Source organism: Canis aureus, chromosome 11 (genome assembly GCF_053574225.1).
Source record: "Canis aureus isolate CA01 chromosome 11, VMU_Caureus_v.1.0, whole genome shotgun sequence".
NCBI classification, from domain to species: domain Eukaryota; kingdom Metazoa; phylum Chordata; class Mammalia; order Carnivora; family Canidae; genus Canis; species Canis aureus.
The window spans coordinates 33,156,713-33,169,823 of record NC_135621.1 but is presented as its reverse complement, the minus strand read 5'-3'; the positions used below and the strand labels follow the sequence as shown (position 1 = coordinate 33,169,823).

The window sequence follows — 13,111 nt, the reverse complement described above, 5'->3', positions numbered from 1 at the left end:
GAGATGCAGAGATTGGAAACCACAGGGCTGACACGTGCTAATGTCAGGCAGCACTCTAGAGGCTTCTGAGCTTCTGCAGCAGAGAGCCCAGAGTTGCCCAGGTTAATTATAGTCTCAAGTATTGGTTTTCCAAATTCCACTTTGATTCCCTAAGAAATACCACTCAACTGTTTTTTTTTTTTTTTTGTCTTGTTTTCTTTGATTTCTTTTCATTTCAATTCAGCTGCCTACTATTGGTTTCTGTTATTTGCAACCAAACCACCCTGATAGGTCCAGAGTAAACCGACCCGGTAAGTGGCAAGCTTTATAAAGTGCAGCCTGAGAAAGTCTTATTTCTCTCCGCATAGAGAGCATCAGATTCTGGAGTGCTTTCTAAAATTCCCCTTAATCTCGTTGAAACACAAACTGCCACAAAGATGGGTTTGTCACTAGAGAGGTCCATTTCAGATGCAGTCCAAAGAGGTCTTGCTATGGATGTCCTGAATGGGTCTCATTATGAGGTTGTTTCAGCAATAAAGTGGTTTTCAGGACAGTGACTCTGAGCACATCTGCTCATTGAGCTGGCAATGATAGAGCTCGGACCCTTCCGGCCAGTTTCCTGTTGGCATATCTTTGCAGGGGGTTTGCTGACCACCTAGGGATGCACAAATTGCCTCCACCATTTATCTGGAAAGTGAGTCCCGCAGGAGTGTTTCAAAGGCAGAATCTTCCAGGAACAGAGGGGCCATACATGGAGGTGAGAAGGCCAGACTGGGAGCCAAGAGACCTGAGCTCCGGAGCCAGCCGTGATTAGCTGAGTGGCATTGGGTCAGTCACTTCATTCACCCCTTGTAGAATGCTAAATCTAGAGTAACACTGAAGATTCTGGAAGGTCATCGGGTGCAACTGCAATCAGACACACTTGGCTTCCAGCTCTGATTCTAAGACTCCTCCTAGGAAGTCACTCGAACCATCCTGAATCTCAGAGTTCATGCTTGTGTTAAATATTGTGGGGAGGGACAAGCACATGTGCATATGGAAGTCTTTGGTGTCATGCCCAGCACCCGTAAAGTACTAGGTCTGTGATGGTTCAGCCTGTAGCGGTTGCTCTTCTGTGTCAACCTGGCCAGGCTATGGTGCCCGCCGTTTGGCCAAACACTCATCTAAAGTTTAGTGTGGAGGTATTTCGTGGATATAAGTAATTTTACAATCAGTTGACTTTAAATAAAGGCCCTTGCCCTCAACCATTGGATGGGCCTCATCTAAGCAGTCGAAGGATATAAGAGCCAAAACTGAGCTTTCCTGGGAAAGAAGAGGTTCTGCCTCTTGACTGTATCATCCAAATCCTGCCTCAGTTTCCAGCCTGCTGGCCTGTCCTACGAATTTCAGACTTGCCAGTTCCCAGAGTTCCTTAAAACAAGTATCCAGTCTCGTTGGTTCCATTTCTCCGAAGATTCCTGGTTGATGCGCTGTCCCTGCTTCTGGCCAGAGACACTTTCAAAAATATTCCCAAACCTACTACAGCATTTTTGGACTGAGGAACTCTTAGAAAAAGGCTTCTACCTAAGTAGTTCCGAACCCCGCTGGTGTAGCAGAGCATAGCAGGTACACGGGACTTGGAGCCAGCTGGCATCGGGTTCAAATTCTGCCTGCCATGCTCTTATGACCTTGAGCACGATATTCAACTTCTCCTGGTCACAGGCTCCTCGTCTATAAAATGGAGATGACAGCTCTTATCAGGCTTGCTGAAAGGATGAAGTAAAAACAGTCACTCTCGAGACTGACCCAGAGTAACTGATGAACAAATGAGCCCCCTTCCCTTTCCGGGCTCGGCCTCCTGGGGGGCCTAACTGCCAGACATGGGTGAGTGCAGAGGAGCCAGCAAGGACAACGGATTCTTGCATCTAGGGCAGGACGTTGGATGCTAACCTGCTTATCTGTTTAAACAGTGTATTTGATCCCAGTCTCCAGCCAGCTCTCTGGGTCCTTCTTCTGGTCAAAAACAACTCAGGTGTTCTGGATAGAGCAAGTTCGGCCTCTCCAACCTGGTGGAGGGGGAGTTAATGGGGTGGTGGGATCTGTGCACTAGGCAGCGTCTGTCTTCAGGCCCCCCAGTCCTCCTACACTTCTTCCTTTCAGTGTCTCCTCTCTGTTCAGTCAAGTGTGCAAACAGTTCACAGCCTGTTTTGCTGGGAAGAGTGGTGAGCTGGGGAGAGTGTGAGTGGGTAGCGAGGACTCCTGTACCAACCATGGGGGTGGCGCCAAAGGTATGCTGTTAGAAAGATGGGCTTCCTACAGTTCAGTATGACCACACCCCAGGACTGATCCTAGTGGTGGGTGGTACGTGTGCACCCCCCCATACACACACAGCCTGCCCTCCATCTCGCTCCTTTTCACCCTACCCTCTGTCCCAGGACCGGTCTCTGTCACCAGGGGAACATGAAGAGATCACAGGGAAGCATCTCAGAAATACGGAACAGTGGCGTGCTGCAGAACTCTTCCCACTTCGGTGGTGGGGACGAGGGTCCCGGCTGCCTGGGTTTCGCCTCCTGGCTGATTGCCTGTCCTCTCCGTCGCACGTTCTGTGTCTGTGATGACGGCGGTGGTGACAACGGGGTCCACGAGGACCGAGCAGGCCCTGTGTCCAGCAGGTGAGAAGCAGTGGTGCACGCTGCCCGGGATTCTGATCACGCCCATCCTCCGGCGCTGGCTTGACCATGGTCCCAAAGGCTGGTGCCAATGTTGGCCGAGGTGTGACTAGACTGCTGTTTTCCACTTGTTCGTCTCCTCACACACCCCGCCATGTGCCAGGCACTGCACAGGCACTTGGGAAACATCAGTAAATGCAATAGGTAGAGATTCCTGTCCTCAAGGAGCTGACACTTCTGGGAGGGAGACAGCACAGTAAGTGAATCCCGGGGTATGTGGGAAAGAAGGAATTGCCGTGAGGGAGAACAGAGCTGGGTCAGGGTGGTGAGGAATGCCAGAGGTGGGGAATGGGTTGCAGTTTTGGATAAGGTGCTGCGGGTAGGCCTCATGGAGGTGAGCAGTAGGCGAGGAGGCAGTCATGTGGCCATCTGGGGCAGGAGCGTTCCAGGCGAAGGAAGCAGCCAGTGCAAAGGCCTTAGCTAATAACAAGAGCACAATAAGGGACAGGGGGAGTCTCTAAAAATGAGGCCAGAGAGGCACTGGCGGGAGGAGAGCCACACAGGGTCTTGGAGATCACTGAAGGTTGAGGGAGGCAAAAGAACACCACCGCTCTCTCCTCCAAAGGTGTCCATGTCCTAATTCCAGAAACCTGACGATATGAAACCTCACATGGCAAATAGGACTTTGCAGATGCGATTAAGGATCCTGAGATGGGAAGATGATCTTGTATCATCTGAGTAATCACAAGGGTCTGGATCAGAGAGAGGGAGGAGGGTCAGAGTCTGAAAAGAGATGGGACGATGGAAGCAGAGGTGAGGGTGATGTGGCCACCAGTCAAAGAATGTGGATCCCCCTAAGAAAGCAAGAAACAGTCTCCCCTAGAGCCTGCACAAAGAACACAGCCTGTGGACGCCTTGATGTCAGTCCCGTGAGACCGGTTTCTGTTCCTGACCTCCAGAACTCTAAGATAAAATATCTGTGTTGCTTTCAACACCCATGTTTGTGGTACTTTGTTTCAGGAGCAATAGGAGACCAATGCAGAGGTCTTGGGATTTTACTGAGTGAGATGGGGAGCCACTGGAGAACTGTGAGCTAAGGAGATGAGGGGCTTTTTATATTTAAAAGAATCCCTCTGGCTGCGGTGTTGGTAACAGACTGCAGTGTTGCTTGAGTAGAAGCAGGGAGACCAATTAGGGGGCTCCTGACCAATTAGGGGGCTCCCGAGGTGATACGGCTGAGTTAGCTTGGACCACGATCATACCAATGAAGGTGAAAAGGACTGGCCTGGTTCTAAAGCCAGCAGGATTTCTTTACCCACTGGGTGTGGGGTGTGCAGGTGGAGGACAGGAGGTGACCCAAGGCTCTTGGTTTGCATCACAGGAAGACTGAAGTTGCCATCAACTGAGACCCTGGTGTGGACTTTTGGGGGAAGGTGAGACTTAGGTTTCTGACAGTTTGTTTGAGATGCTTGAGAGAACTAAGCAGAGGCAATGAGGAGGCTGTTGGACAGTTGAGTTTTGAGCCCTGTCAAGAGACAGGGCGGGGTGGGGATATTTTGGGGATCAGTGGCCAATGCATTTAAAGCCACGAGACTGAACGTCTCCAAGGGAGGGTAGGATGGGAAGAGATGCAGCCATCGGTGAGAACGAAAGGGAGGGAGTAATAAGGTGGAAGAAACACCAGGAGACAGTGACGCTCTTCAGGAAGCCAAGAGGAAAGAAACGGAGGGGCCGTTGGCTGTCAAACGCTGTTGAGAAGTCAAGATGAGCAGTGGAGGCTGACCACTGGCTTTTGGCAATGTGGCTTCTTTCTGGATGGCTGGCGCCCGGAATAGGACCTGAAGCAGCAGCCGAGACCAGCTAACGGGTGGGGGCAAGGGCTTTGGCCATTTGGAGAGGCGCTGCCCCCTAGTTCTGCAGAAACAAATCCAGTCAACATAAGAGCAGGGTCGAGTCACACATCAGGAACAGGATCCATGTCACCATGCTGGCCCTTCATCCCCCATCCGGAACGCACAATGGTGGTCAGCATGGAAGCAGTGATGTTTACGGAGCCCAAGGCAACTGACCAAGAAACGGGACCTCATACTTGGCAAAAACATACAACCTTGTCATGAGTATCTTTGCTGTGAAAAACGTTTCATTTCACCTTATGTGATTAGAGGTTGGAAAGAATTAACCCACATGGTGCAGACGAGAGGGAGTAAGACTTCCTAACACCTAACCTTTAACACTGAGCTTCAAGCCAGGACAGGAGGCTGTTTTCCAGTTAGGCCTCCCTAGGGGTCCCACAGATGGTAACACTTGTCTGAAAACAGGACATGACTTACTTGCCTGTTTCCCTCACAGGGTCAGCTGACTTGTTCCTCTCTACTTGTATGCATGCTACCCTAGTCAGGATTCCCAGAGACAAATGCTTCCTCTCTCAGGGGTGTGGGCTTGGGCACTGCCAACCCAATCTGGTGTCACCTCTGGGAACACAAAATGAGAAAAATCATCTACCTCTGATGATTTAGCACGGTAAGGTTTAAACAGAAAGAAAGGGTTTTTGCAATGATCTCCTGTTTCAGGCTGTCTCTATCGGGTGTGAGGGGGAGGGGGCAAACTCAGAGAGCTGCAGGACCAGGGCAGGGGATGGGGTGACCCCGGATCCATGCCCAGCACCAAGATGCCCTTCAACTCTGGCCGCGTGGCAGCTGCATGGGATCGCGTCATCCATGTGGCTACATATTCTGATGCTCCAAGGGGAGCCAGCTAAAATTATTTCAACACATTTGAGGGCTGATTCTCTCCCAGGGGAACACCAGTTTCAAGGGAGGCTGAATCGTGAGAAAAAAAAAAAAAAAACAATCTTCTAGATGACAGAGCCTATCTTAACTCCCCCTACTTCATTAATTGTGTAATCATGGGCAATCTGCTTGACTCTCTGGGCTTTTGTTTCCTTATCTTGATAATAAATATTTCACAGACTTGGTTGTTAAGAGAACTAAGATAAAAGACTCATTAATTAATGGATATTTATGAGGCCAGACATAGCTACGGAGCACAGCGCTGCATGAAGAGGCAAAACCTCTGCTGGGACCGAGCTCAAAGTTCGGGGAGGGAGGAAGGCAGGAGCGTAGGGGTCTCTGGTGCAGAGTCACAGAGAGCTTCCTGCCACTTTTTCCTAAGAAGCAGGAGTTAGCAGGTCAGCGGAGAGGGTTCTAAATATTTGTGAAGTTCTGGAAATGAGAAAGCACATAGGATTCGGGGGAGCTGAAGTTCTTAGGAATGCCTGGTACACTGTAGGTGGTCAATAAATGGCAATAACGAGTGCATATGTATATTCAGTATCAGGCCCCTCAAGCATGTTTAATCATCACCACGTGCGACAGAGGCACTGGTATTTCTGATTTACTGATAAAGTCGTTAAAGCTCCGAGAGGTCAAGCAAGCTGCCTTATAACCCAGCTGGCAGGTGCAATCACCATCATCATATCCTCCTCCTCAAGTGAAGAAGACACTCACTGTATTAGTTAAGGCTGCAGCAGCTTAGAAATAACTGGGAAAGATCATTAATCACAGGCTCTACTGGAGTCAAGTCTAGGAATGCGGTGAATTTGCAACTGGAGCAGTGAGCCTCTTGGAGTCCGTGGCCAGGAGCTACAGCCAGCATGCTTCTCCGCCTGGCAGGTCCTGCCTCACAGCAGCGGGGTGGGGGGCGGTGTGGAAGCCAGGACACAGGCAGGGTCTGGAGATGCAGAGACGTGCGCATGGACCTATTGGCTTACTGGGCCTCCTATCCTGGTGATTTCCTTTCTTTAAACTAGTGGAGTCTGGCAGTGAACCCCTGAATCTGGCCAAGGTCAGCAGTGTCCCCTTACTGTTAAACTCGACAGATTGGTCCATTCTCATCTTCTTCAACTCCTCTCACCTTTGGCGCTAAGACCACTCCCTCTGCCCTTAGCTCAAGAACTCTGTCCCAGAATTCTGGAGAGCATCTTCCCACTTGGCTTGGCTTTGATCAGGGAATTGCTCTGTGCATCAGCCCTCACAGTGCTGGTTACCATCTAGATGGGGTACCTCTTGTAGCCACTACCCCTTGGGCAGGGGTGAGGGATCCTCGATCTCTGACCATGCAAACTTCTCCCGTAACAGAACTGGCTGAACTGATATTTTGTGGCAGTGCAATATGGCTGAGGCCAGAGCTGACAGGTGACAAACTGCTGGGAACCACGGGCTGAAGGCACTGGGGCTGCCGTCACAAAGCCAGGAGAGGAGGCCCACCAGCCTTCAGACCCTTAGATTTGCAGAGCCTGTTCCAATGTCAGAGAGCACGCTGTTTAATCAAACCCGAGCTGTAAGGAGTCCAAGTGATTCTCATAAGTTCCCGGGGATTTAGGTGAAAGTTATATTAAAAGGGGGTGGGAGGCAGGAAAGAAACTTGTGCTGGAATGTGCATCTGTTTCAGAAACCCCAGAATGGCCTCATCCTTTCTCTTAAGGCTTTGTGCGCAGCCAGCAGGAGGAGCTTGGCTCCTGGCATCTGGGCCCCTCGGCACCTCTTCTGCCCCCTCTGCTGGCCTTGATGCATCCCTGGATGGCTGGCGGGCATCTTCTTTGGGACTGATTCTCTGAAGACTGTTCAGCTCACTGGCGATGGTGGGAGGTAGCAGTGGTAACAGCGAGCAGACTGCCTGAATGTGCACCTGTCAGCTCCGCTAGGCTCCAGGTCAGGGCTGAACCTTGCTCATGGCGGAGTTTCCAGCTCCAGTACACAGTAGGTGCTCAACAAACGTAGAGGGAATGGAGGAGTCAGTCTGCAGTTGTCATATGGAGGAGAAGATGGTATTGTGAAGACCATCCTTTGGAAATGACAGTTTCCAAAACTGGGGTTGAAATTGTAGTCCTGCCACTTAATCTGTAGGGCCTGTGGGCACATTTATCTTCTGCATTTTAATCTTCCCGCTTATGAAAGCTCTGAGCATTGACTGGGTGGTCACAGAAAAAGGAGCATGTGTCGAGCAGCCAGCCCAGCACCTGGTACACAGAAGGCGCCTGTGAAGCGCTCCTTCCTTCCTGTCCCTTCACAGGCTGCCGTGCACTCCCACTGTCCTGTGATGTCGTCTAGGAGGACATGGGTGTGGCTGAGGCCATCCCTGCTGGAGGAGAAGGCTGAGGCGCACGTCTGAGACTCACCCACCCTTTTCTGATTTTGGCTTCTTCCTGGAACGAGTGTGTGGGCAGGGTGCAAACCCAACCCGTGAGCGAGCTGGCAGATGGTGAGGAGCAGCAGGCGGATGCGGCCACACATGTACCCAACCCGGGAGGGCAAGGAAGGGCATCTGTGCACGCGCACGTGTGCATGTGTGCGTGTGTGCCTCAGGGAGGCGAGCAGAGGCCCCATCTCCGGCTGCCCCCCACCCCTGAAACTGCCCAGCTTCAACAGCACTAGATATGCATGGCTTTCCAGCAGGGAGCCCGGGCCGCATCTGACCACCAGCCTCCCTCGGGCCGGGGCGAGGCGGGAGCAGAATGCTGCAGTGCCAGCCACCTGCGCCCGGTAACCCGGAGGCCGGCCCTGGCACCGCCGGTCCTGCTTCCTCCCTGAACACAGAGGCAGGTAACAGGGTGTGCGCAGCCTCAGCATCGATTACAGTTGCCTAGGAAATGAGCTCCTGGCAGACAGGCTTCCAGGAGGTGTGTGGGGGCAACAGCAAAGACTTGCAAATGAGGGTGAGAAGGCTGCCCACAGAGAGTGTGACTGTAAAATACACACATAATGGATGAGGTCGGAGATGGGCAGAGTCATCTGAAGAGCCCGGGGGGGGGGGGGGGGGGGGGGGGGGGGGCTCCCAGGCCCCAGCAAGATCCCAAATGCATGGTATTAACATATCCAGGGAGATAGCCTGTCAGTCAGAGAGGGGGGAGGAAGAAAGGGAAGCTTAGAATGAGCTTTGGGGGCAAATTTTAGAAACCCGGAACAGCTGGGGTTACAGCGCCATGCTCTATGTCAGGGACTCTGTCCGTGTTCATCACCTCGTGTAACCCGCCACATCCCTATTCACCCTTGATTAAGGACCCTGCTGGCTCCATGCTGACTGTGAGCAACCAGGGCCACACATCGGAGCGCTCTGTGTGCTGGCTCTGCGTTAGGTGCCCGCTGTGGATTATGCGAGGATAGTCAAGACCCCCAAAGTCTGGAGGGCAGCTCTGGGGCAGGTGGCTCGGATGCAGATCCCAGCAGGACACTCACCAGCAGGTGCCCTGCACCAACTTATACCTTGTGCCACAGTTTTCTCCTCCTGTGTGTGGGGCAGGGTATGAGGATTAATGGGCTATCTCACACAGAGGCGGTTCTTCAATGCAGGAGATGCACTTGACCAATACGACCCATGACAATGGTCATGGCCATCATGGTGGTGGTGGAGATGGGCCCGTCAGGAATGGGATCAATAAACAGGTTAGGTGTAGAACACCTCAGATAACCCCAGGATAAGCGAATTGTCCTCTTGGCAATGTCATGCTTGAGGGCAGGCTACTTAGTCGAAACCACCTCGTCTCTAACATGAGGTTAAATGACAATATGCATGCAACGTGCTTGTCACCGTGCTTGGCACATAGCACGTGCCCAGTAAACGTTAAATGTTATCAAGATAGCAGAACTAAAATGATGAATTAACCCGCGGAAGTGCCACCTAGTAACGGCTCTTGGGAGGCAGCCAGTTGGCCGTGCCTGGTGCTACCTCTACCTGGTCTTGTTCAGATTTCAGCACTCATTTCACAAGTATTTATAGAGCAGCTGTGTGTGCCAGGGGAAATCTGATGGGGGAGGCTGGTGAGCCATCATCCTGGAGAGAACAGAATGAAACTGAAATTTGTCATTCCTGCATACCGTCAGAATATAGTCTCCATGCAGGGTGGCATGTGTGTCCCCTAGAAAGCAAAGGCGACATTTGCAAAGCAGAGCAGATGTTTTAAGCTTCAGGCATTGAACAAAGATGAAGATTCTGCAGGATTAGTGAGAAAGGTGGGAAGCCTGCCCAGTCTCATGGATATGCAATGTCCTAGCTGAGAGGAGCTGTCTCTACACTCCACCTTCGATTCCTCTGCCATTCTGGAACATTCTTTGAAAATGTCAAAATATATCACGCCTTTACACCTGTTAGTCCTTCGTGCCTATCACCATCCATGTCTTTTCAAGGCCATCCCTGTCCACCCACACGGGGTCATCTGTTAGTGAGTCTGAGCTCCTGTATCTTTTCTCTTTGTTTCTGTATTGGTAACAAGAACAGCAGCAACAACTGCAAGTTGACAGTGGCCCCTAGGACGTAACCCTCATGCGGCAGGAACCTACCAGCCTGTCCTGCTCACTGTGACAACGCCAGCACCCAGGGCAGGGCCATGGCAGCTGTGCAATGTCATGGAATGAGGCATGTTGTAAGGCATCGTGCCAGGTGCTTTCCAAATACTATTTCGTTTAATTTTCCCAGGACCTGAAGAGGGAAGAAGTAGTATTATCCCCATTTGGCAAAAACAGTTAAGCACCTTTCTGAAGGTCAACTAAATGATGAGTAAGGAGTTTTTGGCATTGAAAGGCAGGTCTGGTCTGAATGACTCCAGGGACAGCACTGTCACCATGCAGCACACTGCCTGGCACGTAACAGTACTCACTACATATTTTTTCAGATAAATGAGCCTAAGTATACAGCTTCTCATTTTATAAGAAAAAAAAGCTGTGATGGTTATGTGAAGTTACCCGGCTATACTAAAGCTGGCAGTCTGCAATGGGAGGGGGTCGGGTGGCGGTCTGGCCCGGTAGGGGTCTGAACTTTGTGAGGGACAGATAATTCACCCCAGGTGAGTGCCTACTATCCCCTTGCGAGAGGTTATTACTAGCGCCTTTATTAATTGAGAAAACAGAGGACTGGAGAGACTAAGTAAGCTGCCCAAGGGACACGCAGGGAAGGTGTGCCAGAACCTGGATTCATGTGCAGGTCAGCCACGCCCTGCTGGATCGTTCCTGACATTTCTGAAACCCAGTGAAAGCCACACATCTACAAGTTTCTTCTTTGGAAGAAACCGGCAAAGGGGTGGGAGAGTTTTTAGTGAAACTCTGCCGCTGTGTCCACACGAATAACTGATTTCATTATTTTCCAATTGATCCGTTTGTTTTTGCTGTAATACTAGCTGGCTGCTAAGCAACCGCTGAGTGAGCTATGATGCTGAACTGTTTTTGAGAAAGCAGGTAGGTCCCCCCCCCAAAGGGCGATATGATCGTTTGGGGGGCGGGTCCAGGGAGAGGGCTGCCAGTCAGCCTGCTCAGGTGTCCTCGGGTTTTGAGCGTGATCTGGCCCCTTCCAGAGGGAGCAGGCTGTCATAGAGGGAAGTCCACTTTCCTCCTCTGACATGAGTATTTAACCTCTCTGGGGCCTCAATCTGTCCACCTGTGATAACAGTTACCTCTCAGAGAAGTGTCAACCACAGAGGTAATTTTTACAAAGCAGCTGGCAGGGTTGTTGGCACATGTGAAGAGCTCAATAAATTCTAACTACCATCATTTGTAATATTAACGTCTTGACAGAGTTTGGGTAGAGCATTTTGTTGGGTATCTATGCCAAAAAAGTCTCCAAGAGGGTCCATGGCTCTCATGGTGAACAGTACCCTTAATCTCATCCCCAACTCACGATATAATACTGGTCACGAAGCACAACCACTTTTAGTATTTGGATCAGAAACACGTGCAGCCCACTCACTGAAAGAAAATTTTCCATAAGCCAATGGCAAGCCAATATGGTTACCTTCATAGGAAAGTAAGGGTGCATGCCTATTTGGGGCTTCAGACAGAATCATATTCCTTACCAGTTCTCAAAATTCTGGTGCCTAGGAATTATCTAGGTCAGAGGTCACAAACTAGTGGCACAGGATGGGAGTGGGAGGTTCTTTTCAGCCTGAAGACATATTTGGTCTGGGCTCAAACACAATAGTGTTTTTTTCAAAACTAGTTGTCAATATTAAAAATTAAAACACAGAAATCCAAGTTTCCAGCTCCTCTTGAAAAACATGAGGATTGGGAGGCCTGGGTGGCTCAGGCAGTTAAGCATCTGACTCTTGGTTTTGGTTCAGGTCATGATCTCAGGGTGGTAGGACTGAGCCCTGCCGTGGGCTCCACACTCAGAGGGGAGTCCGCTTGTTCTTGTTCCCCTCCCTTTGCTTCTCCCCCCTCCCCAACCTCCCCCTTTCACATGCTCTCCCACCCTCTAAAATAAATAAATGAAATCTTTAAAAAAGAAAAATGAGGACCTTAGCCCTGCCGCCTCCTCTCCCCAGAGTGATCATGCCATGGCAGAAGTAGAGAGAAGCCAGGAGCCTGAGATGGGAGCCACAGTCTCTCTAGAGAATCACACTCAGCATTCTTGGCTCCTTTGGGCCAAGGTCCTGGCCCCTGCGGGTGTCTGCATTTATGGCTCCTGATATAAACTCATTTCTTAATTTGACAATGAGGAAATGGGTTGGAAAAAAAAAAAAAAACAGAATTGCTGGAAGTCACACAGTTCACCATGGCCCATAGGGTGGGCAGGAACAGGATTCCTGGGCCTCGGCAAGCATCCTGTCCACCCTAACACTCAAAGTCAATGCCATGTAATCTCGCTCAATCCAGGACGGACGCGGGCACAGCATATCAAGAGGTGGGCGGCATGAGAGACAGGCCAAACCAAGCAGGACTTCTGGGTGCAGGCTTTACAAAGGAAGAAGACTCAGGTGGTAGCACTAGGAAGTGATTCCTGTCTTCCCTTTCAAAGTCCAGACACTGTTGCAGGCAGTTACTGACTTCAGCTGTCAAATCTCACTGGCCTGTCTACCTGCTGCTTCTGATCCCTGCATCAGGCTCTTTGTGCCTCTTGCCTGGATTAACACAACAGTCTCCTCACTTATCCCCCTTCCTCTGGCCCTGCTGATTCTGATCCTTTGCAAAGCAACCAGAATGATCTTCCTGAAATGAACACTTAATCTGCCCATTCTCTCAGTGATCTTCCACTGTTCTCCTCCCTCATTGAGTCCACACTCAGAATATTTTATCAGAAATCCTGTGGGACCCACCACAGCCTACATTTCTAGCCACATCATCTCTTGCTGTTCTCCCCATCAAGGCTCTAGCCACCCTGCCCCTCTGGAAAGTATAGCTCCTTCTGCTTGGAACATGGCAATCTCCACTGGCGGACTCCAACACAGCCTTCATTTGCATCTAACCTCTTCAGGATGTCCCTTCCTTCCACCTCCAGATGAGGTGAATTCCATTGGCAGGGGACACCCCCACCACAGAACGTAAAGACTGTGCATCTTTCATTAACTGTCATTCCTGTTGGTCTGTCCGCCCTGGGATCCACAGGTCCTATCTCTGTGGTTCACAAATATGGGGGCACATAGTAGTAGGTGCCTTATAAAAGTTTACCCACTAAATGAATGAAAAATGAATGGATACTAAGGATGGAGCAGAAGAAGAATA

The 13,111-nt window shown here is 50.7% G+C and overlaps 1 protein-coding gene across 4 annotated transcripts in view; it reads right to left on the bottom strand.

The window, feature by feature from the left end:
* LARGE1 (LARGE xylosyl- and glucuronyltransferase 1) overlaps positions 1-13,111 on the bottom strand; it is a 528,281-nt gene that overhangs the window by 11,653 nt on the left and 503,517 nt on the right. The window lies entirely within an intron of this gene.